The sequence below is a fragment of the Peromyscus californicus genome, unplaced genomic scaffold, assembly GCF_007827085.1.
Source record: "Peromyscus californicus insignis strain IS unplaced genomic scaffold, ASM782708v3 Scaffold_3__1_contigs__length_106647218, whole genome shotgun sequence".
Lineage (NCBI taxonomy): Eukaryota > Metazoa > Chordata > Mammalia > Rodentia > Cricetidae > Peromyscus > Peromyscus californicus.
The window spans coordinates 44813946-44841712 of NW_026294551.1; the positions used below are offsets into that span (position 1 = coordinate 44813946).

A 27767-nucleotide genomic window follows, 5' to 3' on the forward strand; every position below is an offset into this window, starting at 1 on the left:
TATACCTCAAAATAAAACAAAGGCCAGCTATACAGCTGGGCATGGTGGCACATGCCTATAACCCAGCACCAGAGGTAAACTCGGGAGGCTGTCAAGTTACAGGGTAGCCTGGACTACCTATATTTTAATCTCTGTTGGATAAAAATGAGTGCCCCTAAAAATGTAAATACGCAAGCTACACTGGTTGGAGGCAGCGAACCTAGGCTTTACGTATATGTTTATTATGTCATAGAACAAGCTTGAGTTCTGAAAGCCATAGGGTGTGTGTGGGGGGTGCTGGGGTTCAAACCCAGGACCTCATGCAATCTGGGAAAATCAAGTACTGAGGTACATCACCAGCTTTTACAATATATGTCCTATACTAACATACATACAAAAGAAAAAAACCCTGTAATATTAAAGAACTCTTGGCTTTTTAGGTTCATTTATGTGAGTCGCCTATGGTCAGCACAGAGCTAACAGACCAGCTCCAATAAGCATTTACCCTTATGCTCCTGTGTTATTTAGCTGACTGTGGTTTGGTTGATCAATATTAATACTGGCTGGGTAACCCTGTTCTAGGTTCTGGTCACCTGCGGGTTAGGTCATTATAAATGTGTTCTGTCAGGAGACTTGTGGAGATGACTATTTGGGGAAGGATCTTTTCATTCTGAGAACAGAAAAGAGAGCCAAGCCCCAAGTGAGGAACATGGCACCTTTCTGATGTCTTCAAAGTTATCAATATCCCATTAGTCAACCAAGACACACAGAACTCCAAGCCAAAGTGTCACAATCACCCCCTCCTACCATTAAATAAGAAAAACTGTGATCATAACTGTATTCCCATGAGCAAATAATCACTCAGTGTTTTGTTTATGGGATTTAAAAGGCAGCTACCTCATATTTCTCTATATATCTATGAAATACTAGGTTCTGAAAATGAAGAGTGTATACAATTTTGTGAATTCTATGAGGCAGAATCTATAGGCAATTCTGGTATTGTCTGGCCCTGAAAACTACAAGACTGCAGATGGAGCCAGGCACGCCTTTATTCCAGAAATTCTGAGGCAGAGGCAGGTGGATCTCTTTGAGTTAGAGGCCAGCCTAGTCTACATAGTGAGTTCCAGGACAGCCAGGGCTACAAAGAGAGACCCTCTCTTAAAAAACAAAATCAAACAAACAAAAAACCAAGAAATAAAAAGGAGGAAAAAAAAAAGCCAGGCAGTGGTGGTGCACGCCTGTTATCCCAGCACTCGGGAGGCAGAGCCAGGCGAATCTTTGTAAGTTCGAGTCCAGCCTGGTCTACAGAGCGAAGTTCCAGGACAGGCTCCAAACGCTACACAGAGAAACCCTGTCTCGAAACAAACAAACAAAATCTGTTGGCTCTCCCCCAGGGAAAGTGAAAAGTAGGCATTAGGAGAAACTTCTTCCTTAAAGTAAGACATATGCTGGATTCTTATCATCTTTCACAATTTCCTCCAGAAGGTGTCAAATTATTCAGATGAAAAAGAACTCAAGGTTACAATTATGTAGCACTTGATTTTCAAGGCTCCTAGTCCCACATGATGTCACAAAAAGCTGCCAGAGGACAGAGCAATCATCTCCAGGGGAAACTCTGAGGCTGGACAGCTTGCCTAGCTCTTCAGTTTTGTAATGCTGGAGATCTCGGCTACAGGGCCTCGGGTCTGCTAGGAGGGCACACTACCACTTAAGTCACTAGAAGACTACTGAAACTCCAGATGATCTGTAGAAACGAGAACGATAGGAAGATTCTGAAGTTTTAGAATACTTACGTCTGCTTTGTTTTGTTTTGTTTTTGAGACACAGTCTTACTATATAGTATCTGCTGGCCAGGAGGCCTTAAACTCACAGAGATTGGCCTGCTTCTGCCTCCTTGCACATTAAAGGCATGTGCCTCCTAGAGTCTTTAAATAGCTCCGACTGAAGGCAAAGCAAGTCTGATAGCAGGCAGACAGGTTGTTTTGTTTTTGGGTTAAGAAAGGTTTCTCTGTGTAGCCCTGGCTGTCTTGAAACTCCCTCTGTAGACCAGGCTGTCCTCAAGCTCAGAGATCTGCCTGCCTCTGCCTCCCAAGTGCTGGGAATAAGGAAGGGCATGTGCCACCACTGGTGTTTTTAAGATTTTGTGTGTGTGTGTGTGTGTGTGTATGCATGTGAGTATAGGTGTTCCAGAAGGCAGAGGCATCAGATCTCTCTAGACCTGGAATCAGAGGTAGTTGTGAACTACCTGACATGTGTGCTAGTAATTGATCCCCTGGAAGAACAATAGACGCTCTAACCATTGGGCTATCTCTTTGGTCCCCATAGACAGCTTTCATGGAAGCCCAGTGTGGCGCATGCCTATAATTCCAGCACTACAAAGTCAAGGCAGGAGAACTGTTGCAAGTTCAAGGCTAGCTTGGCTTATATATCAAGACGCTATCTTTCAGAAGGAAAAAAAGTTCCTCAGTACAGCTACCATCTATGTAATTTTACAGACTGTAGTCATAACATGAATTTAAAAAGTGCTATTACAACCTTAGCAATGGCAGGCTCTGGCAAAGCAGTGTTTGGAGACCAGCTATAGAAGTTGCACATTTATATTCTTTCCTCCTCCTCACAATGGCACAAAAGTACAAAAGGCCAGAATTCCCTTGCCAAAGAGTCACTTTGCCAGGAAGGATGGCTTCTAATCCAGTCTAGAATGCAACTTTCAAGGGTGAAGGGTGACAGAAAGTTAAGGTCACTCAGAAAACTTGTTCTATTCTAAGTACACAAATCACAAGGTGTTACTTGGAAACCAGTCTAGACGCCACTTCGAGCCGTATTTCTGAGCCCACTGCATCATCACAATCGGTGACGTTCTAGTGCACGGGCATCTTCCTCATCTGCGCTTAAAGTGTTCCTTCCATCAAAGCCGTGCGGCGGTGCACACCCTTAATCCCAGCACTGGGGAGGCAGAGGCAGGGGGGTTTCTGAGCTGGAGGCCAGCCTGATCTACAGAGTGAGTTCCAGCACAGCCAGGGCTACACAGAGAAACCCTGTCTCGAAAAACAAACAAAAGAAGAAGAAGAAAGAAAAAAGAAAAGTGCTTCATCAAAGCATACCGCTGGGTAGAAACATTTCCAGAAGCATTTGTAAACTTTTATTTTACAAGCTTTTATTTTTGCTTTTTAGTAAGTAACACTGATTCTCACTGTACAAAAAAAGGTTGTTCATCAAAACTATAGAGAATTACTTAAATGAAACTGAATAGATGCTGAAGATTTATGAATAGGCTCAAAAAGAAAGGCCCTATGGGAACACTGAGTGTGTGCCAGAGGGTAAGGACATGACTCCTACCAAAGACACTGGCGGAAAAATGCAAGCAACTACTAAATAAAGAAATGGTACAACCATTTAGTAATTACAAAAAACAACAACCATAGACTTTGGGTAATAACACATTCCTGTGGACCCAGGGCTTGGGAAGCAGAAGCAGGAGGATTAAGAGTTCAAGGCCAGCTCCAGCTACATGTTGAGTTAGAGGTCAACCTGTACTACATGAAACCCTGTCAAAAAGACAGGAGAGAGTAGAGGAGGCAGAGGAGGTAGGGAGGATTGATGATTGGTTTCTGTCAACTTCTGTCCAGCACCTAGGAGGCAGAGGCAGGTAGATCTCTGTGAGTTTGAGGCCAGCCTGGTTTATACAGAAACTCTGTCTTGGGTGGGTGGAGGGTGTGTGTGTGTGTGTGTGTGTGCATCTCCTTGGTGGGGTGTGTATGTGTGTGTGTGTCTCCTTGGTGGTGTGTGTGTGTGTGTGTGTGTGTGTGTGTGTGTGTGTGTGTGTGTGTGTCTCCTTGGTGGTACACACCTTTAATCCCAGTACTCAAGAGGCAGAGGCAGGTGGATCTCTGGGTTCGAGGCCAGCCTGGGCTACAAAGTGAGTTCTAGGACAAGCAGGGCTACACAGAGAAACCCTGTCTGGAAAAGTCAGGGGGGGAGTAAGAATACAAAGTAGCAATGTTTAAGTATAAAAAAGGTGGAATTAGAAATCACAGCAAAGACTTGGAGAAAGTGGTCTGTTAGTAAGGATTCTCATTTTTGTCTATGACAGGGTCTCAAGCAGCCCAGGAAGGCCTTGAAATTAATGTGTAGCTGAAAATATCACCTTGAGATTCTGATCTTCCTGCCTCCACCATTAAGTATGAGGACTGCAAACATACATCACCATACCTTGCTTGCTTCCTTTCTATGCCTCTTTTTCCCACGAAGTAATGGTTATTTTCAGCTCTGCTAAAAGAACATCCTTGGGATAGGGAAGATGGCTGGGAGGGTAAAGGTAAGCTACGAAATGTGACAGCCTGAGCTTGATGCCTGGAGCCCATTTGGTAGGAGAGCTGAGTGTCCCTTGACTTTCACACAGGGGCCCATGTGTCTACATTCTCACGAGACCACAGTGCTCACGCACACATACATGCTGAATGGATGAATAAAAATTTTTGAAACATTATAAAATGAGGAGTTGAGGATGTAGCAGCTCACTTGGTCAGGTGCTTGCCTAGCATGCATGAGGCCCAGCACCGAAAACTCAGCATGGTGTTTCACAACTCTAACAGCAGCACTTGAGAAGGGGAGAAGAGAGGATCGGAAGTACAAGGTCATTGTCCCATACCAAGTGGGAGGCCAGCCTGGGTTACGTGAGACTCTGTCAATAAATATGCCTAGAGAGCTGAGGAAGCATATCCTTAGCACCCTACTGATTTTAAAAATAATCAAAAAGTTTTCCTTTGTACTTAGGACAGAACTTAAAATACAAGCAGGGACCAGCCTGTTCCTGCAAATTACTATAATCTTACAATTAGCACATACTGCTGAGAATGACGTTTAGTTCTATCTTGGTCTAGTCTCCTCTGATAAGCAGAAGTGAACTCAAGGGTATGATCTCAGAATATAAAAAACATTAAGGCTGTTCCTAATAGATTCTTTTAAAATATGATCCTACACAGCTCTTCAAAAGAAGGACAGTATGTTTTCATTGTGAGACAGATTTCTATAACATTCTGACCTCTTGTATAAAAAGAGGTCTGGACAAAGAAATAACTGTAGTGCAGGGAAGGAATGAACTGTGTCATGGTGGTCATTAAAATCCATCAAGTTCATACTTCAGCCTTGGGATAAGTGCAGCCCAAACTGACTCCAAGTAATTATCACCGCTATCTGCAATAAAAGTTAATTGGACATAATTGAACTAACGCCCTAATCGGAGGGAAGCTGCCATTGGCAAAAAGCCCATTTCTCCCGCTCCTTCTATCTGAGAGCAAAGGAAACCACTAATGATAATTTGTGGACAAACACAAAATTGCTCCCCCACTGCAAATCACTCAGCAATTCCAGCTAATGCCCAGCATGTTGAGCTAGGAGAAGAATCATTAACCAGTGCTTCTTCTGATAAAGATGAATTTAAAACAGCTAACCCCATTAAAGCTAAAGTTTGCTAAGACCTGTTCAAGTCTCTCTGAACAACCTAGGTAAAGCACTGTGGTCTTATCTCCATGCTCCAAAGCTCTGCACTGTACGCACTCTGTGCCACCACCGTGCGCTAATAAAAAAGGATGTGAGGGGCTGGAGAGATGGCTCAGTTAAGAGTGCTTACTGCCCTTGCAAAGAACCCACACAGCAGCTCACAACTGCTTTTAACTCTCCAGTTCCGGGGGAGCTAATGTCCTCTTGTCTCCCACTTGTGCATACACATGTACACATAAATAAAAAAATAAATGTAAAAAAGAGAACCCAACATAAACTCCTTCCTGTTTTTTATTACATTTTATTTATTTGTTGAGTATACACATGGGCCACGGTATGCATGCAGCAGGTCAGAGGGCAACTTGGGTTTTTTCTTTCTACCATATAGGTACCAGGGATCAAACTAAGGACACCAGGCATAGTGGCAGGCACCTTTACCCACTAAACCATCTCAATAACCCCATCACTTCATTTTTAGACAGACACATAGCATTATCTGTTTCACTGGCAAAATTAAATCACTTGTGAATAGGTTTTAGATATTTCAGACTTCTGTGGCCTGACTCACTCACCTTTACTCTGCTAAAACACTGCTCCTTCCTCTGGAATGTCATGGCAGACTTGCGCTTACACCTTTCCCTTTCTTCTTTCTTTCTTATTTATTTTTGCCAGAGTTGGAAAGAGCTTTATTAGAAAAAAACCAGGCCTGGAGAGACGGAAAGATGTCGGGAGCAGAGAGGAAACAGAAGAGGGAGCGCAGAGAGAGCTCTTCTTGTTTCCATACATTTTTTTTTTAAAGATTTATTTATTTATTATGTATACAGAAGAGGTCACCAGATCTCATTACAGATGGTTGTGAGCCACCATGTGGGTGCTGGGAATTGAACTCAGGACCTCTGGAAAAGCAGTCGGTGCTCTTAACCTCTGAGCCATCTCTCCAGGCCCCTCCATACATTTATTTTTTGTCTATGGACGTTTTGCCTGCATTTCCATCTGTGCACCAAATAGTGCCTGGTGCCTTGGAAGGTCAGAAAGAGCACTGAGTCCCCTGGAGCTGGAGCTACAGAGGGTCGTGAGCCATGTGGGTGCTGGGAACTGAACTCAGGTCCTCTGGGCAAGCAGGCTACAGTACTTAGAACTGCTGACCCACCTCTCCAGTCCCTTACAATCAACAGATTTTGTTTGTCTTTTGGTGGTGGTGCTGGGATTTGAACCCAGTTTCCTCGGTGTTAGGCAAGCACGCTGCTACTGTACTCCCTTTTTTTCTCTTTTAAATAGTCTTACTGCCAGGTGGTGGTGGTGCACACCTTTAATCCCAGCACTCAGGAGGCAGAGGCAGGCGGATCTCTGTGAGTTCCAGGCCAGCCTGGGCTAGAGTGAGTTCCAGGAAAGGCTCAAAAGCTACACAGAGAGACCCTGTCTCCAAAATAAAGTCTTACTATATAGCCCTGCTGACACTGAATGGACTATGGAGTCTAGGCTGGTCTTGATCTTGTAGTGAGTCTATTGCTTCTTTGTTACAGCCTGTGGGTTTACAGGTAGGAGACATTACAACTGGCGGACCCCACTCAGGTGCAGAAGTTTAAAAAACAATAAACAATAAAAATATGAGTGGTGGTGGTAAACACCTTTAATCCAAGCACTTAGGAGGCAGAGGCAGTCAGACCTCTGCATTCAAGGCTAGCCTGGTCTACAGAGTAAGTTCCAGAGATATACAGAGAAACAAAAACCAAAAAAACCAAACACATAAATAAGTCTTTTTTTTTGGATGGGATTTCTCTAGTAGCCCTGGCTGTCCTGAAACTCACTCTGTAGACCAGACTGGCCTCGAACTCACAGAAATCCGCCTGCCTATGCCTTCTGAATGCTGAGATTAAAGGTGTGCACCACCACAACTGGCCCTTAGTGCTACTTTTTAGAAAATTACTATTATTAATTTTATATTTATTGCTGACAAAACACATTTTGGTGGTTATATACAGAAAAAATCTGTTGTGTGTACATACATCCACGTCAGAGTCAGAGGACAGTCTAAGGACTACTCAGTTCTCTCCTTCCACCATGTAGGTCCCAGAGACTGAACTAAGGTTATCAGATTCGGTAGCAAGTACCTTTTCCTCACTGAGCCCTCTCCTCCTGACCATGTTTTGCTGTTGTTGTTGTTTACTAAGACAGGATCTTGTTACATGGTCCAGTCTGGCCTCAGAGTCAAGGTAACTCTCCTAGGTTTGTCTTTTGAGTACTAGGATTACAGGCATGTCCCAATATGCCCAGCATTACTTGTTCCCTTAGAAAACTCCAGGCCACCCTGGTCTACATAGCAGGTAGCACTCGGGAGGCAGAGGCTGGCGGATCTCTGTGAGTTCGAGGCTAGCCTGGTCTACAGAGCAAGTTCCAGGAAAAGAAAAAAAAGTAATAAAAATACTGTATATCTTAATTAGGGTTTCTATTGCTGTGAAGAGACACCATGACCACAGCAACTTTTTTTTTTTTTTTTTTTTGGTTTTTCGAGACAGGGTTTCTCTGTGTAGCTTTGGAGCCTTTCCTGGAACTCACTTGGTAGCCCAGGCTGGCCTCAAACTCACAGAGATCCACCTGCCTCTGCCTCCCAAGTGCTGGGATTAAAGGCGTGCGCCACCATCGCCCGGCCACAGCAACTCTTATAAAGGAAAATATTTAACTGGGCTGGCTTACAGTTCAGAGGTTTAGTCTATTATCAACATGGTGGGACATGGCAGCATGCAGGCAGACGTGGTGCTGGAGAAGGAGCTGAGAGTTTGAGCTGAGAAACAGCTTGATCCACAGGCAACAGGAAGTGAACTGTGTCACTGGGCATAGCTTGAGCACAGGAATCCTCAAAGCCCACCCGCACAGTGACACACTTCCTCCAACAAGGCCATACCTAATCCAAAAAAGTCACACCTAACAGTGCCACATGTCACGGGGCCATTTTCTTTCAAATCACCACAGTGTAAGACACCTCACCTATGAGTTATTGTGCAAGGAGGCCTGAGACCCAGGCAATAGCTGTTCTTTGTAGTACATCAGGACTAGTAGCAAGTCCATATTGCTGACAAACATTTCGGTTACGGCACAGAAAACCCAGATGCAACTGACTGAAAACTTCCTTCCTGCTGGCTAGTGCGTCCACAGTTCTGTAAGGGGCTATGCATGCCCCCAAGGGAGAAAAGCCATCAATGGTGACCATACATTCTACAATACCAACCAGCTAAGCAACATATGTCCACCGTACAATGGAGGCATCAAAGTTGGGGGGGTCAATGCTTTTGGATTGGACTTGGGACCTGTTCCACAGGAGGGAGTAAGTCTGGTATTGTAAACCGAGTAAGAAGCCCATGCCTGGGGAGGTCATAGGCCCTAGGAGGTAACCTAGTAACAATGATTTGCTACACAGACAAGTCAAACTGACCTCTAAATGTTTTTTGTTTATACACAGTCCTTCAACATCCACCAGGAAAGGTTCTTCTGCAGAGGACAGCAGTTACTAGTCAAAATGCTGAGAATAAGTACATTGAGTGCTCAGCCCCAAACAGTACATCTGCATCAAGCCCCTCACTCCCCAAGGCCTAAAGATAGCCACAGAAGAGGGGTCCTATAAAGATGCAAGAACCTGCCGGGCGGTGGTGGCGCACGCCTTTAATCCCAGCACTCGGGAGGCAGAGCCAGGAGGATCTCTGTGAGTTCGAGGCCAGCCTGGACTACCAAGTGAGTTCCAGGAAAGGCGCAAAGCTACACAGAGAAACCCTGTCTCGAAAAACCAAAAAAAAAAAAAAAAAAAAAAAAAAGATGCAAGAACCAGAGGATGGGAGGAGTGATGCAAATAAACACCATGTTCTGGACACGATGAGGGGTGTCCTCATCATTCATTGACCTCATGAATCCTCTGCCGCAACTATAGTGACGTGTCCGAGATCAAGCCGACAAGATCAGTAAGCATTCCAACAGGCAACACTAATTGGACTCAGTGGGCTTTAAAAAAAGAAGACATGAAGTGGGGAGGGGGCCTGTTGGGGATATATGGGACGGGTAAGACGGAGGAGTAAAGACCGAAGTTGGGGGTGGATATGATCAAGATACATTGTCCACATGCAAAAAACTGCCAAAGAATACATAAAATATATTTTACAAACAAAAAGAATTTCACCTTGTCATCAGTACAAAAATGGGATGATTTATTTATTTATTTATTTGTTTGTTTGTTTATTTATTGATTTGTTTATTTTTTGTGTGCTTTTTTGGGACAGGTTGTCCCTATGTAGCTTTGGCTGTCCTGAACTCACAGAGATCTGCCTACCTCTGCCCCTCAAGTGTTGAAATTAAAGGCATGTACCACTATGGCTGGTCAATTTTTTAAGTTTTTGATCTTTTTTTTAAAAATAATTTATTTACTTTTATTTCATGCACATTTGTGTTTTGCCTGTGTGTATGTGTGTGTGAAGGTGTTGGATGCCCTGAAACTGGAGTCACAGGCAGTTATGAGTAGCCATGTGGGTGCTGGGAATTGAACCCGGGTCTTCTGGAAAAGCAGCCACTGCTCTTAACTGCTGAGCCATCTCTCCAGCCCTTAATCTTTGTTTAAAAATAAAATAAGGCAAAAATACTCCCGAGTTAAAATTAGATAACAGATTCCTAAAATACACTTAAAATTTGGTTGTTCTTTTCTAGTCATCCATTAACTATGTAATCAACATTCAGCAGTGTGGCAGTGCTGAGAATGGTCTATACGACTCTGGTGCTATATAAGTCTTCTAAAGATTAATGCAAGAGCAGCCTCTGAAAAGGGATCCTGAACAAATGTTTTTTGAGATGCTAGGACACTGCCCACAGGACAGACAGCATGAACCTGAGACCAACAGGGGCAGATCTTATATGCTGGTGCCATGGGAAATGGAGGGCAAACCGGCAGATGGTTAACCAACAATGTCTTTAGAGAATACTGTTCACAGAGGAGAGGGAGCTGTAGGAATTTAAATGAAGCCAAAGCATGGCAACTCTTGCCTGTTAAACTAGCACTAGGGAAACTGAAGCAGGAGGATCCTAAGTTTGAGACTAGCCTAGGCTTCAGGGCAAGAATCGGTCTCAAACCCATAAGATGGAGTTGATTGTGCCAGCCCATCTAAAAGACTAAAAGCCAAGGTTATGAGGAAAAAATGACCTTATATAACACAGCTACCTGGTGTTAACTGTATATGTTCCAGCCTGAGTTCACTGTATTTGTTTCAGACATAGACACAGTCCACCTTGAAACTGAGGTACTAAACAAAAAGCAGAAATGTTGCCGGGCGTTGGTGGCGCACGCCTTTAATCCCAGCACTCGGGAGGCAGAGCCAGGCGGATCTCTGTGAGTTTGAGGCCAGCCTGGGCTACCAAGTGAGTTCCAGGAAAGGCGCAAAGCTACACAGAGAAACCCTGTCTCGAAAAACCAAAAAAAAAAAAAAAAAAAAAAAAAAAGCAGAAATGTTAACCAGTCTGGTAGAAATGAATACATTCTAAACAGACACTTAGCTATCAGAAGCAGAAAATGTTAACCAGTCTGGTAGAAATGAGTATGTTCTAAACAGACACCTAGCTATCAGACCATTAAAGCAGTGGACCTGAGGAAGCTGGAATTCCCCAGGAATCTCAAGAAAAGCCTGGGCCAGTCAGCACAGAAATTCTCTTCTCCAGGGGCAATTACAAATTTAGACAATGACGGGCCAATGATGTGCTGTAACCATACCGTGATCAAGATTGGACCTACAATCTTACTTCAGGACCCAAGGGGTCACCGGATCTCTTTTCCCCTTTCCCCAATATGGTGGCTATACTGAATAAATCTCCCTTTTCTACTTTTTAAATTTAAATATATATATATATATATATATATATATATATATATATACACACACACATAATTTATAATATCTATCAGCTATAGAACATTCAAACACAATTCCCCATAAAGGAGAAGGGATTACCTGATGTGAAATAAAGAAAAGTGTAATCACATCCGAGATATTAAAAACAGTATTATGAGAGATCTACAATTGTAGTATATAGAGAGAAGGTAAATAGCCTGAAACAAACACATTTAGTAAAGACGTCATTCACTCACACACACTTACTAAGTACCTATTATGTATCAGGTGCGGTGGCAATATTGTACATTGAGAATACAAAAAAGGATAAAATTCCTGGTGAAAATGTGAATAAAGTTGTTAAAAAGGAAAAACAAAAAACAAAACAAAACAAAAAAAACATGCCGGGCGGCAATGGCGCACGCCTTTAATCCCAGCACTTGGGAGGCAGAGCCAGGCGGATCTCTGTGAGTTCGAGGCCAGCCTGGTCTACAGAGCGAGATCCAGGACAGGTACCAAGACTACACAGAGAAACCCTGTCTCAAAACAAAACAAAAAACCAAGGATGTCAGGTGTGGTTGTAACAGTAGTGGCACACACTTTTAATCCCAGCACTTGGAAGGCAGAGGCTGGTGGATATGAGTTGGAAGTCAGCTTGATCTACACAGCAAGACACAGGACAACCAGGGCTACATAGAAAGACTCTAACACACACCACCACCACCACCACCACCACCACCACCACCACCACCACCACCACCACCACCACCACCACCACCACCCACCACCCCAGAATTAGGCATGGTTGTATCAGACTATAATCCCAACATGTGGAAGGCATAGAGGCTCTTGTATTCACAGATAAGCACTAGGGGAACTAGGAATGTTAAAACACCCTGACACACAGAGTTGTCTCTTCAAAGGAAGACATGTATAACTTGTTTACCACCCAGAAGACTGGGGTCAGATGTGGTTAATAGCCTAGTGACCTTTGCACTCTCTATGTGGCCAAGACCACACTGGACCCTCCCCTAGATCCTTACTGTGAGCTTGCCAAACTATAGAACTTATCTTTATGGAAGATGCTATGTGTACTTTACAAAGAGGTTCAATGCAGTCATGTCTTAAGCTTATTTTTGTTTGTTTTGTTTTTCTGTGTAGCCCTGGCTGTCCTGAACTAGCTCTGTAGCCCAGATTAGCCTCTAATTCACAGAGATCCGCCTGCCTCTGCCTCTCCAGTGTTGGAATTAGTGTGTGCACCATTACACCCAGCTATGTCATAAGCTTTATTGTGCACAAGGAACTGAGTTATTTATCACCAGGAAAGTTTTCACGATATTGTACTGTGCTTAAATATACCTAAAATAAGCTAATCAGGGTCAGACTTCCAAAGTTTGAACCAACAGCAGCTACTGAGTTGTGTTAAACTAAACTGCCTTTGTCTCTTGCTGGCCGTGGTCAGAGACCCCACAGGATCCCATACTGACTTACATAAGGCCCTGCCTCAATACTTCCCCCCTTAAAAATAAAAATGGTCGTAAAGTAGACCTACCTTAACTAAAATGACTAAATTAGATTGTACTCATAAAGTGCCTAGCACAGTGCCTGGGTCTCCCAAAAACAGCGGGGGGGGGGGGGGGGGGGGGGGGTGCGGCGGGGCAGCGGCCAGGTGTTTTCAATCCTAGCATTTGGAAGACAGAAGCTGGTGATCTCTGTGATTTCAAAGCAAGCCTGGTCTACACTAGTTCCAGGCTAGCTAGGGTTACAGAGTGAGACCCTGTCTCAAAAAGATGGCTCCCAACTATATGCAACTCTGGTGTGAGGGGATCTGACAGCCTTTCCTGGCCTCTGTGGGTACAGGCATGCACACAATGCGTGTATAGGCATCCATGCAGGCAAAACATTCATACACATAAATAAGAAAATGATGGCTCTGGAAACACTTTGGATATTTTTGTCAATGCTTTGCTTGCTGGCTCTTCTGTACAAATAATGAATAACTAAGAACTAATGTGTCACTGACAGAGAGGAAGCTTTTACTGTAATCCTGCCCCATGCTGGTAAAGAGAGCCTCTATTGGTACATACAGGCTGCAGTGTAACAAACCTGGTCTACTGTGGAATTTGTTTTAATTAGTCCAATGATCCCTTCCTGAAATTCATGGCTTTCCTTCTCTTTATTTCTTCTAACACTTCACAGTGAATAACTCTTTCTTCTTTTGATTGGTAATAGTGTCCTGATCTTTGGATTCCCTTGGCAACCAGAGAAACAAAAACAGCATCTCACGGGGAAGATAGGAAATTTTTATTTGTTAACTTATTTTCTGCAGTGCTAAGGATGAACCCTAGAGCTCTGGGGATGCTATGCATATGCTTTTCTGTTGAGTTATATTCCCATCTTTAAATAATTTCAAATAGCTGGGCGTTGGTGGCACACGCCTTTAATCCCAGCACTCAGGAGGCAGAGCCAGGCAGATCTCTGTGAGTTGGAGGCCAACCTGGTCTGCAGAGCGAGATCCAGGACAGGCACCAAAACTACACAGAGAAACCCTGTCTTAAAAAACAAACAAACAGCCAGGCGGTGGTGGCGCACGCCTTTAATCCCAGCACTCGGGAGGCAGAGGCAGGCAGATCTCTGTGAGTTCGAGGCCAGCCTGGTCTACAGCGCGAGATCCAGGAAAGGCGCAAAGCTACACAGAGAAACCCTGTCTCGAAAAAACCAAAAAAAAAAAAAAAAAAAAACAAAAAACAAAAAACAAACAAACAAATAAATAAATAATTTCAAATAAAGATTTTCTACATTATAGGAGAAAACTGTTAAATACAGTTAGAAATCTAGAAAAAGAAATTGAAGTGATATAATGTTTGTAATTCTAGCAACTGAGGCAGGAAGGTCTAGTTCAAGGCCAGAGCCAGGTCTACTGGCTCAGGCCTGCAATCTCAGTTACTTAGCAGACTGAGGCAGAAGGATTGCAAGCTCCAGGCCTCCCTGAAATTGAGAGAAGGGAAGATTCTAACTCAGAAATCATGGTTCTGGGTCTGACCTCACTGCCAAATTACTACATTGTCTGGATATTTGCAAAGCCTTAGTTATTGCTACCTCGGAAAAATACTGAGAATATAACTATTGATTTGCTAGATGAAAACAAATCTAGAAACTAAACGTTTATTTTTTTATTTAGGTTTTTCAAGACAGGGTTTCTTTGTGTAGCCTTGGCTGTCCTGGAACTCTCTTTGTAGACCAGGCTGGCCTCGAACTCACAGACCTGCCTGTCTCTGCTTCCCAAGTGCTGAAATTAAAAGTATGCGCCACCACCGCCCAATTTGAAGTAAAAATATTTATCTTAATACTAGAAATGATTCTTGAGCTAAAGAAACTCTTGGCTTAACCTATTCTGAGTTATCACTACAATTATATTAAAAACGGATTTAATTTTGAAGTATATGTACTCAAGTTACGAAAGAACTCCTTTAAGGCAGACCCAGACCTTTTCATTTGCCTCATAAATTTACAAATAATGAAATTTCTCATTAAGCAGAGGTCTAATTTGCTAAACAAAAGACTGCTCATTGTTCACAGAAAACCAAGTTTGGGGAAGGAAGCAAAGGCCTGCATTCTAAAGGGTAGATAAAACACATTATTTACTTGGTTGAAGAAATAAGAGGTAAGTCTATAATGCAAAGGTAACTTTGGGGGATGGAGAGATGCCTCAGTTGTTAAGAGCACTGGCTACTCTTTCAGAGGACCTGGGGTTTAATACACAGCCCCAAGATGGCAGCTGACAACCCTCTGTAACTCCAGTTCCACGCCATCCAAACCCTCTTCTGGCCTCTGAGGACACTGGGCATATCATAGTACACAGACATACGCAGGCAAAACACCCATACACATAACAACTTTTTTAAATTGAAAAGTAACTTTGTTTTGAATGGTTTTAGCAATAATACCATAATGTATTCAGTAACATAGTCCAGGTAATTAATTCAGTGGCCTCTTCCTCTTTCACTGACAGACTGAACAGCTTTGAAGATAATCTCTCTCTATCAAGACTCAGTAGGCAGATTCATTATTTATACCCTCAATTGTTTACTCTGTCCTATTTTCCAATCCATCCAGGCCCAAGGGCAGTGTTATCACTGGCCTGTTTCCAAAATGAACATGTTAGCTCACTGTCCCACTAGCTATAAAACCAGGGAGATTCAAACACAGTGTGATCTAATACCACAGAGCAACCTTATCTGTCATCCAACCCCAAAACACAAATTCCTTGCTTAAGTGAAATCTATCTATCACTATGGTTGGCTGTTTGCTTGATTAATTTATCAATGATTTGTTTCTTTATGTCTCCCTACCTAGCCCAGGCTAGTCTCAAACTTAGAATCCTACCTCAGCCTTCTGATTGCTAGGATTACAAGCAGGCAGATTGGCTATTCTGAGGCACTGAATAACACATATACACACACTCAATAAGCTTTTTTTAAAAATTACCTTAATTTTATTTTATGGGCATTGGTGTTTTTGCCTGCATTCATGTCTGTGTGAGGGTATGACCTGGAATTGGACTTACAGACAGTTGTGAGCTGCCAAGTGGGTGCTGGGAATTGAGCTCAGGTCCTCTGGAAGAGCAGCCAGTGCTCTTAACCTCTGAGCCATCTCTCCAGCCATCACCACCCACCTTTTCTTTTGTGAAACAATAAGAATTCTTTTTCAAAATTTGTTTTTTTTTTTATCTGCATTGGTGTTTTGCCTCTATGTATGTTTGTGTGAGGGTGTCAGATCTTGGAGTTACAGACAGTTGTGAGCAGCCATGTGGGTGCTGGGAATTGAACCCAGGTTCTCTGGAAGAGCAATCGATGCTCTTAACCACTGAACCATCTCTCCAGCCCTCAACAAGAATTCTTAAAAGGGACCATCACCAGAACTACAGCTCTGATCCTCATCAAGAACAAACCTGTAGCCAGGCGGTGGTGGGGCACCCCTTTAATCCCAGCTCTCGGGAGACAGAGGCAGGCGGATCTCTGTGGGTTTGAGGCCAGCCTGGTCTCCAGGACAGCCAGGGCTACACAGAGAAACCCTGTCTCAAAACCAAAAACAAAGAAAGATTCTGGCTGTGACATATGGCTGACAAAGCTAAGAACTGGCTCCAGACACATCTCCATATGAATGCATTCTTTGTCTCTATCTAAGCCTCACACTAAAGCAGCATTCCCAGGTATTTTTACCTTTAATATTTTCTTACCTTGAATTAAGTTTTTTCCCAGTTCCAAACCTTATCACGCCCAAGCAGATTATTATGGGAATTAAGCAAAGCCAAGGGTCCAAAGCTTCCTTCACTTTCTCAAGGGATCATTTTATATTCCAAACATGATTAGACTAAAGTCTCTCCTTAAAGAGAACATAACACCATTTTTCTTACATTTTAAGCTTCAAGACACAGAGATAAACAGAATGGATATAAACACACTGCTAAAGAAAATTCAATGAGTTATTTTAACTTTAGCAGCACCGTCTTTTCAACCAATAAACTGTAAGTCAAAGCTTTGCACAATTGTTTCCTTGAAGATAAATCTTAATTTCCAAGCCATTTAAATAATACCTGGAGACAAATGCAGATACACCCATTAGTAGTTCTATACATAGCCTCTTGCCTCCTGGGAAAAATTCTTTGGGGAACCCCAACTACTGCACCATGCAAATTACTGACTGCACAACCAGACAAGAAAACAGGCATGTTAGATCTGGAGGTGTAACTCAGTTAGCAGAGTGCTTTGCTCACATGCATGAAGCCCTCTACACTGCAAAATTAATGTAGTAAGAAAAGACTGTAATCCCAGTCCTTGGCAGTCTAAGGCAGAAGGATCAGAAGTTCAAGGCCAGAGGTGAGGAAATGGCTCACTGGGTAAATTCCTTGCTGCACAAGCATAAAGACGTGAACTTGGGAATCAGGAATGATGCATACTTTTGATCCCAGCACTTGGGAGGCAGAAGCAAGGGGACCTCTGTGAGTTCCAGGCCAGCCTGGTATACATAGCGATGGAGTTCCAGGACAGACAGAATCACACAGAGACCCTGTCTCAACAAAACAAACAAACAAACAAATAAACCAAAAATAAAACCAAAGCCAAACAACAACAAAGCCCTTGAATTTGGGTTCCCAACATCCACATAAAAGCCAGGTGTGGCAGGGAATGTCTGTAACTCAGTGCTAGGTAACAGAAACAAGCAGATCCAGAAGGAGGGCAGGCAGGAGTTTGCTCTGCCCGAATCAGCAAGGTCCAGGTCCAGTAAGAAATCCTGACTCAAAAATAAGGTAAAGGGGTTGGAGGGGTGGCTCAATGGCTAACAGCACTGGCTGCTCTTCTTGGGTTCAACTCCAAGCATCCACACAGCAGCTTACAAGCAATTGTCTATTAACACCAGTTCCAGGGTATCCCACGCCCTCTTCTGGTCTTCAGGGACACTAGGCACACACATGTTCCACAGACATATACATGCAGACAAAACATTTATAATAAAAATTTTTAAGTCTTTAAAAAAAGGGGGGGTGGTAAAGAAGCCGTTTGAAGAAAACATCTTGATGTCAACCTCTGGCCTCCACATGAGGTACCTGGACCGGTAAACCTGCACATACATGTGCACACAGAAACATATACCTTAAGGCCAGACTGAGCTACACAGTAAGGCTCTATCTCAAAACAAAACAAAAACCAGGGAGTAAAGTATAACAACTTATAAAAAGCCTTTTAAAGTGTTTACACCTGGGAAGAGAAGAGAAAACGTAGGGTATCCAATGGGAGAGAAACAAGCCAAAGCACCACAGTCTCCAAGTGGTGGTCTTGCTACTTCCCCGCCTTGCTGGAGAGCACAGCAAACTTCACAGGTGTCATGGACCACATCTATAACCCAGCACAGCGAAGGCAAAGGCAGGGGACCTCTTGGGTGTGACAATAGCCTGCTCTATTGCATTGAATTCCAGGCCAACTAGAGCTACATAATGAGACCTGGACTCAAACAAAACAAACAAACTGCATTTTATTCAATATACTAGCTGCCCATGATTTTTAACAGTCCATTTTCAGTAAAAAGTTAGGTAAAACACATCTGGAGGGCCCTCTTCCCTTCCCAAATTAAGCATGATTTCGACTTTAGGGATAAAAGCATAATAAATGAAAAACCCAGAGCCAACACAGGATTAGTGTGAATTTCCTTTCTGTAGATAATTCTACACTAAGACTACTTGAAATGTTAGGTGTATAAAATATGTATTCATGTATGTATGTGTACATATACATACATGGAGACAAAAAGTTCCTTTCCTGATCTATATTTCCATAACTGGGGTGCTATTTTTTCTTGTTTTGAGACAGGGTTTTGTGTCGCCCAGGCTGGCCTTGAAGTTCTTTCTTTTTCCTCCATCTCACTCGAGCCCCCTGGACACTGGGCAAGCACTCTACCAGCTAAGCTACAGCCCAGCCCCTATTTCTGTAATACTTGACTCTCATCCCAATTGTTCCTGACTGGCCAGAGATAAAATATCATCAAAAAATTACTCATCCAGCTAAAACTGTGACACAGCTGTGGAACATCAATTATATCTTCAAAACTGAATTCCAGATACAACAACCACTGGAAATTAAACCTGGATTATTAAAATAAGTGAATCATTTTGGTTATTTTAACAAAATGTTGTCAAGAATCTAGTATCATTTCTTCTCACACAGCTCTTTGCTAATCAACATCAAGATGAAACTGCTCCCACACACCTTTGATTGAAAATGAACACTCGCCAGGCGGTGGTGGCACACGCCTTTAATCCCAGCACTCGGGAGGCAGAGGAAGGTAGATCTCTGAATCTGAGGCCAGCCTGGTCTACGGAGCGAGTTCCAGGACAGCCAGGACTACACAGAGAGACCCTGTCTCAGAGAAAAGAAAAAGAAAATGCACACTTAAAGCAGAGCTACTGAAACAGGGATGGTGGCTGTTGTTCCGGCACAGAGGAGGCAGAGGCAGGTCAGACTGCTGTAAATTCCAGGACAAGCTGGCTACCAGGCCAACCAGAACTAGACGAGGAGACCTCTTAGAAAAATTATAACAAAACAAAAAACAAAGATACCATGAACACTGCTATCCAATAAGCACACCCTTTGTTCCTAGCATTATAATTTCTGGGCATTTTACCTTCAACTGATAACTTTCCTTCTATTTAAAATATGTAAATCAGTTCCTAATTTGAGCTGTCGAGACCCATTTATAGCAGAAAGAATCCAAGTCTAGTGCAGTGGTGCACACCTGTTAATTCCCAGCCGTTTAGGGAACTAAAGCAAGACGGTGGGAAGTCCATGCCAGCCTGAGCCTAAACTAAAGAGAGTTCCTCTTATAAACAAACAAGTGAATGAGTTAAGTTACAAAAGCAAAGGAACTCCAAAAATCATTGTCTAAATTGTAATGCTACAGTCACTCAATTAATAGAGATTGGGAAGGAGAATCCTTAAAAAGGCAAATTAAACTATCTGTATTTTTTTTTAAAGATGCAGCTTTGGTTTTCTGTGACAGAAACAAACACTTTCACAAAACCATGAATATCACTAATCTACGAAGACAGACAGCAAAGGAGAAGCTGATAAAGCCTTCAAGTTCGGTAAGAAGGTAAGTTTCCCTGCTCTAGCTTTCTCCCATATGATCGAGCCAATACACAAAGCCTGCGACAGTGTTCTCAGGGAAGAGACTTTACCAGAGTTAATCGCTAACAATTATCAGGATTGCTTTAACTATCAAGGCCGGAGGGATGCTCCCTCTTTCCACCAGAACCTCCTCCTCTAAGATTACTGCCGCTGATTAAGACCCGAAGAGGAGAATAAGGGCAGCCTTAATGAACGCAGATGCTGTATAGTTTAAAAAACCCAAGCCTAGGTTTTATCTTTTCCCCGCCGGTTTACTGCATCAGACACCACAAGAAAAGGGCTCCTCTTTTTTCCATCTGTGCAATTTACTACGCGGCCGACATCTACACATCCGTAAAGAGGTAAGTGTCCTGAATCTCCTTAACCAGCTGCAAGGATGAAATGAAGAGACAGAAAGAAGGATGAAAGGTAGAACTGGAAAATAAAAACAAGGTGATGAGACGCAGAAATCATACTTCCCATTCCATTTCCCCTTTCTTACAAGGTTAAGTCGGCTAAAGTCCGGGTGGCGTTAGGAAAAACACACACACCTTGCGCCCTGGGCAGGAGGTGAGGTTGGCTCTGCAGCACTCAGTGGGGCTCCGGGCTCCGCCCCGCCGGCCTGGGACAGTACAGCCCTGCTTGCCCTAGTCCAGGGAGGACAGAAGACAGGGGGCTTCTAGCGGCTCTGGCAGGGGGAGGGGGAGACGGCTACTCCGGGTGCCAGGCTCACCAAGAGCGCTGCACTCCTCGGTGCGCCGACACCCCCTCCCCCAGCCCGCTCCGTCTCGCTCCCCTCCGCCGCCGGAAGCCAGCCCCGCCCCCTCAACTCCATCCTTGCTCTTTGCAAGCTCCCTCCTGTCTACACAGCCAATCGTCAGCCAAGGAACCAACAGAGCGACTTGCCACACAGCCAACTGGGGAGGCCCACTAGGAGGTCAGTCGCCGGGGATAGGCCAGCTACCCGCGGCCCCGGCCCCGGCACGGCTCCTCTTTGTTAGCGCTGCCCCCATCTCTCCTGGTGCCCACACGGAAACCCCCAGCAGCCCGGCCAGGTGATGCCGAGTCCGGTTCCTCTCCTTGCTCCTCCACCCACTCGTCCTGCTACCGAGAGTGACCAGCTCTCAGGTGTTTCCTGACAGAACGATTCAGACTTCCAAACCAATTAACCACCAGAAGACACCCAACCACAAAAGGGATGCTCTCTCCAGGCCCTCTCTGATTTACACTTATCTCTTTACTCAACCTAATCAACTTCATTCCATTAAAACGGTGGAAAGATTTAGGTATTAAATCAACTGCATCAGTTTTACCTGTTGGAAATTCCTGCTGTTCCTGAGGGAAACTGAGGGGAAAGAGAGTACTGAGAAAGTATGTACCTGGAAGTTGGTGGAGTTGGGGAGGAGGGGAACACGTCAAATCTTCTGCAAAAATAAATAAAAGCAAACATACAAAGATCACGAAGTTGGCTTCAACCTGTACCAGATCCAAAGCATCTACATCCAGTAATCCTGAGATGACCCACTTCCTTATCTGATTTCAGTATAATTAAGATACAGAAGAACCCCGTCTCCTTAAAACTACATACCCACTATTGCTTAAAACAACACCACTCACATTGTACAACAGGAAGTCTATATCCAAACTTTGATTGCTAATGCCAGTGTTAGGGGCACATTGTGGCTGGGATGGAATATGCTAAAAATAGTACGGTATAATTTCTTGGGTTGTAATAGTGAAGCAATATATGGAGTTCATTTAACAAAAAACAGAGGGAGTGGTGTCCTGGGGATGTGCTTGATTGCTAGAATGCTTGCCTAGGATGCAGTAAGCCCAGGTTCAGTCCTCAGAACCCCATAAAAACCAGGCATAGTGGAGAGGCAGTAGGATCAGAAGTTGGAGGGCAGCCTAGGCTATGAAAACCCTGGGGAGGGGATGGGTGTTGAAGAGTGCATGGGCCAGTGGTAGAGCAGCCATATTAACTAATTTAAGGCCCTGGGTTCCATCACCAACACAAGAAGAGGTGAGAAGATAGGAAAGGGAAGGGGAGAGGTGGGGGAAGACCAGAGAGAGAAGTTCACAAAGACAAGCTATTATTATATAGGCTGGTCATTTGTCCAGCGTTCTTGTAATTAGTTGCAAACTTAACTAACACATTCTCTAACCCCATTTACTTCTCCTGCACTGATTAAAAATTTAAACAAAGCAAGGGTGTGTGTAGCTCTGTGACAGAGCACTAAGCTTAGCACATTCACTGCAAATTAAATAAATAATATAAATAAGAGAAAAAGAGCCAAGTATGGTGGGCTGCAGCTGTAATCTCAGCACTCAGGAGGCAAAGGCTGAAGATCAATCACTCCAAGTTCAAGGCCACCCCGTTCTAGACAGCCAAAGGACTTCATATAGAGAAGTCTTTCTCAAAAAGAGAAAGGGCTGATGGCTTAGCTGGTTAAGACTGCTCTTCCAAAGGACCCAGGTTCAATTCCCAAAACCCACATGGTGGATCACAACCATCTGTAACTCCAGTTCCAGGAGATCCAAAGCCCTCTTCTGGCCTCCAAGGGCTTCAGGCACACACGATACAGAAACATACATATATGCAGGCAAAACACCCATACACATAAAAAGTAAAATAATTAAAAAAAAAGTCGAGGATAGTGGCGCACGCCTTTAATCCCAGCACTCAAAAGGCAGAGGCAGGTGGATCTCTGTGAGTTAGAGGTCAGCCTGGTCTACATAGCAAGTTCCAAGACAGCCAGGGCTACAAAATAAGACTATGTCTCAAAAATAAATTAATTAAAAAATAACAAGGTTTAGGAATGCTACTTGGTGGTGGAGCATTTGGCTAGTACAAAAACATGTATTTACATAAATATATAGCCTTATGAATACGATGTTCAGTAGACTGGAATAAAAACAGTAACAAATGGTATAACCTGACAAGGAACTAAGTTATGTTCTGTGTGTTTGTGTGTGCGCGCGCACATGTGCGCATGTGTATATGGAAGCCAGAGGGTGATGGGTGCCATTCCTCTACTACTCCTGTATTTTGTGTATGTGCCTGAGTATATGTATGCGTACCACCTAGATACAAGTGCCCTTAGAGGCCAGAAGAGGGTGTCAGATCCCCTGGAACTGGAGTTGCAGGCAGTAAGTGTTTGCTGCATCTATGTCTGTGCACCACATGTGTGGCTGGTGGAGGAGGCCAGAAAAGGGTGTCAGATCTCCTGGAACTGGGGTTACAGACCATTGTGAGCTGCCATACAGGTGCTGAGACTCAAACCTGGGTCCTCTGCAAGAGCAACAAGTGCTCTTAGCCTACAAGCCATCTCTTCAGCCCTTCCTTTATTTTCTGAACAGGGTTTCTCACTGAACCTGAGTCCAGCCACTCCGGCTAGCCAATGAACTTCGGACATCCACCTGTCTTTATCCCACTGTCCAAGCTCTGGTGTTGCAGACACTTTTTAGGTGGATCCTAGAAATTCTAGTTCAGGTCCTCAGGCCTGCTGGGTAGGCACTTACCAGCTAAGTCATGTCCCATCACAGACACATCTAGAAGGACATGTGAAATCCATAAACTGTACCTTTCTTTGGGAATCATTTTGTTCACTCATTCACACACATAAAAAAATTACTGTGCTCCTTAATGCCAAAACGCCATTAAACTCCTGTAATAAAAACATAAATGAGCGCCACTTGAGTTTGAGCCCCAGGACACATACGGCAGAGGAGAGAACCAACTACAGCACATGGTCCCTGACCTCCACACATGCAGCGGCTGCACATGTGCATGCCCCCCCAGTAAATGAATAAATGAAAAAACTTCACTCTTGTTTTTGAGACAGGATCTCATTATGTTGACATGGCTGGCCCGCAACTCGATTTGGAGACCAGGCTGGCCTGGGACTCACAAAGATCTGCCTGCCTCTGTCTCCTCAGTATCCAGTTACATTTCTTTTCTTTTCTTTTTTTAATTTATTTACTTTTATTTTACGTGCATTGGTGTTTTACCTATATGTCTGAGGTTGTCAGATCCCCTAGAACTGGAGTTACAGAGAGTTGTGAGCTGCCATGTGGGTGCTAAGAATTGAACCCAGGTCCTCTAGAAGAGCAGTCAGTGCTCTTAACGGATGAGCCATCTCTCCAGCATCCCAAGCAACATTTCTTAAGTAATAATAGTAAATCGGTGTTGTGGTTCATGACTATAATCCCAGCACTGGGGAGGCAGAAGTAGAATTGCCAGGAGTTTCCCAAGTCATAAAACAAGAAAGAGTACTCTAACAATTAGCTTACCACAAACACTTTTGTTAACTGTTTTTGGTTTTTGTCTATGACCTTGAACTCACAGAAATCCTCTTGACTCTATCTCCCAAGCACTGTGGTGGCACATGCCTTTAATCCCAGCAAATGCAGGCTGATTCCTGGGTTTGAGGCCAACATGGTCTACAGACCCAGAACAGTCAGGTCTATTTATTTGCCTTATCTCAAAAATAATAAAATAATTTGAGAGAGAGAGAGAGAGAGAGAGAGAGAGAGAGAGAGAGAGAGAGAGAGAGAGAGAAAGAGAAGCCTAAACCTATGTCAAGAGAGATCTTGGAGAGCTGAACATGGTGCCTTAAGCCTCTAATTCCTCAATTGAGGCGACATCTGAGTTCTAGGAAAGCCTGGGATTACACTGTGAGTTCCAGGCCAGCATAGGCAACAAAGTGAAACTATCTCAAAACAGAACAAAACAAATAAAGACAAGGACATCTTAGTTGGTAAATCATTTCTACAACTAAATATTCAAGACACCATGGAAAAAGACCTTAACTGATAAACCAGAATAAATGCTTGAAGTCAGATAAGGTAATCAAAAAGAACACTGTGTGGTACAAATTTCCCTAATCCTCAAAAGGTCTCTACATTTGTGGTTTAGGATGCTTGGGCTATGTGTATGTTGGGGTGGGAAGCTAGGGGGATAAGTTGTTAGTTAATTGCTCATACTGATGGGGTAGCACATGGCAGAAAAAGAAAAAAAGCCAACATCTTGAAAAAGTTTCACACACATACACAAAATGAGACAGCAAACTTGCGAATGAAGCATGATTTGGCATCTTTAAATACAGAGCCAATTTTCTTTAGTGCCAAAGCCAATGGCTTCTCCTGTAGATAAAATGGCACAGTTCCTGAAAAAGCCCTGGACGCTGTTTCCCCACAATCCTATAATCTGTCAGAAGACAGAAAACAAAAAGAAGGCTGTGCCAGCCAGAAAAAGCAAATTATAACCAACACAGAGCCAAACTTTATTTCAGACAGAAGGAGCTGTTCTATGTGTCTCTGAAAGAGGAGAAACAAAAGAAGCTTACCACTGCTCCAATAACCAAGGGCAAGCAACTAATTTAACCAAACACCATGTTGAATTAGCATTTGCTGCAAGAGGCTGCCTTCTCACTTCCTATTCATAGCCTAAAAGGGTATTTGCAATGCTTATTAAGAAGAGTTGATGCCAACAATATACAAAGAATTTTTACATGCCCGAAGAGAATAATGTAGGAAAGAGAATAGAAGCAAAGGAGAAAGTATTCAAAGAGCATGAACTATTAAGCCATGGAAGAAATACTTAAGGTCAAGGACTGAGTAGAATCACAGGCCTATAATTCCAGCACTTGACAGACAGGAAGATCTTAAATTCAAGGTTATCTTGAACTACAAAGGGAGCTTGAGGCCAGCCTAGACCAGAGACCCTTTTAAAAACATGGGGTGGGTGGCCCACCTGGAAAGAGGGCTCAGTGGGTAAGAATACTTACTTGGTGGTGCTGGGAACCAGAGTTTGGTTCCCAGCACCGCCAATGTAGTTCAACAATCTGAAACTTCAGTGTCTGTGGATCCAACACCCTCTTCTGACCTCTGCAAGCAACAGACACACATATGGTTGGTACACATAAACACATGCAGGCAAAATACTCATACACATAAAAGAAAATAAATAAATCTAAAAAGGAACGCAAGCAAGTGTACTTAACTGATTGTTGTAGGCCTTCATGCATGCTAGACACACACTCTACACTGAGTCATATGCTCAACTCTATTTACCTTTTTTTTTTTTTTTTTTTTTGGTTTTTCGAGACAGGGTTTCTCTGTGTAGCTTTGCGCCTGTCCTGGAACTCACTTGGTAGCCCAGGCTGGCCTCGAACTCACAGAGATCCGCCTGGCTCTGCCTCCCGAGTGCTGGGATTAAAGGCGTGCGCCACCACCGCCCGGCCTCTATTTACCTTTTATATTAAGACATTCAGGCTGGCCTTATATTCTAACCTAGTCAGGCGTTGAGGTGAGAAGGCCTGAGTCTTCCAAGTAGCTTACAGGTTTGTTGCCACTAGGCTAGATCATGGACACACACACACACACACACAAATAGAGTACAGTAAAAGCAAGCAATCTTCCCATCGCCTAAGCTTTTGTCCCTGATTTAGCAGGCAATGAAGACCAGGTGTGGTTGAACACATCAAGTAATCCTCACACTTGGGAACAACAAGGAGAAGGATCAGTGGTTCAAGGCCAACTTAAGCTACATGAGACCCCATATTAAAAAGGAAGAGGGGCCGGGCAGTGGTGGCGCACACCTTTAATCCCAGCACTCGGGAGGCAGAACCAGGCGGATCTCTGTGAGTTCGAGGCCAGCCTGGGCTACAAAGTGAGTTCCAGGAAAGGCGCAAAGCTACACAGAGAAACCCTGTCTCGAAAAACCAAAAAAAAAAAAAAAAAGGAAGAGGGAAGGACAAGAAGGAGACATACTGGAACGAAAGAGAAATGCCAATTCACAAGATTCAAAGATTCAATTCCAACCTATATAAAACCAGTATATTCACGTCACTTTATTCTAAAATTAGCAATAAACAGCTCCCTATTCTGTAAGCAATGCACAGAATCCCAACTGAACTATAAGCAGGATAAAGTTCTAAGCCTGTTAGCAATCTCACCACCTAATGATTTCACTATTCCCTTAGCAGTTCGAGACTACCTCCGAATTTCCCCCTAATGTTAATGTCGCTTTAGAGGCTAAGAAAAAGTCCAACGGATTCAAATTTCCAGCATGCCCCGAGTACATTATAAGAAAGTGATGGCACTGATTCTATATTTAGACTCAGGTGTGGAACACAGAGTGCTAATTTTGCCAGAAATGGTACCATGCCCTTCTTCAAATCCTAACCGAAACCATCACCTATGTCAGTGGTTCTCAGCCTTCCTAACGCTGCGACCCTACACAGTTCCTCGTGTTGTGATAACCCCCAACCATAAAATTATTTTAATTAGCTACTTCATAACTGTAATGTTGCTACTGTTATGAATCATAAGATAAGTATTTCTGGAGATAGAGGTTTGACAAAGGACTTACGACCCACAGGTTGAGAACCACTCACTTAAGGACGGCACCACAAATCAAAATGTGTGGTTTGTTTGTTGCTGTTTTTTCCAATGTTTTACAGTGTTTCTATTGATTGGCTGTGACGCTTTAAATATAGTTAATAAAACACCCCAAACAGATTAGTATACACTCTACATTATAAGTACCACAAGGTAGCAATCATCCCTCTGCATGAACCAAAAACCAAGATAAAAATCTATAAAAGAGGCTGGCAGAATGGTTCAGTGGCTAAAGGTTCTTGCCCCACAAGCCTGATCACCTTGAGTTAAATCCTGAGAATCTAAGTAAAAATGGAGAGCACTGACCCTCCAGAGTTGTCCTCTGACTTCTACACATGCACTTGAGACTGTTCACACATACAAT

At 43.5% G+C, this 27767-nt stretch overlaps 1 protein-coding gene across 1 annotated transcript in view; it reads right to left on the reverse strand.

Annotated features, from left to right (window-relative positions):
* Fam222b (family with sequence similarity 222 member B) overlaps positions 1–20763 on the reverse strand; it is a 35287-nt gene extending 14524 nt beyond the window's left edge. Inside the window, 1 exon segment of the mRNA XM_052755840.1 lies at positions 20502–20763. The gene's annotated coding sequence lies outside the window, so the exon portion shown is untranslated.
* Positions 20764–27767: the final 7004 nt, after the last annotated feature.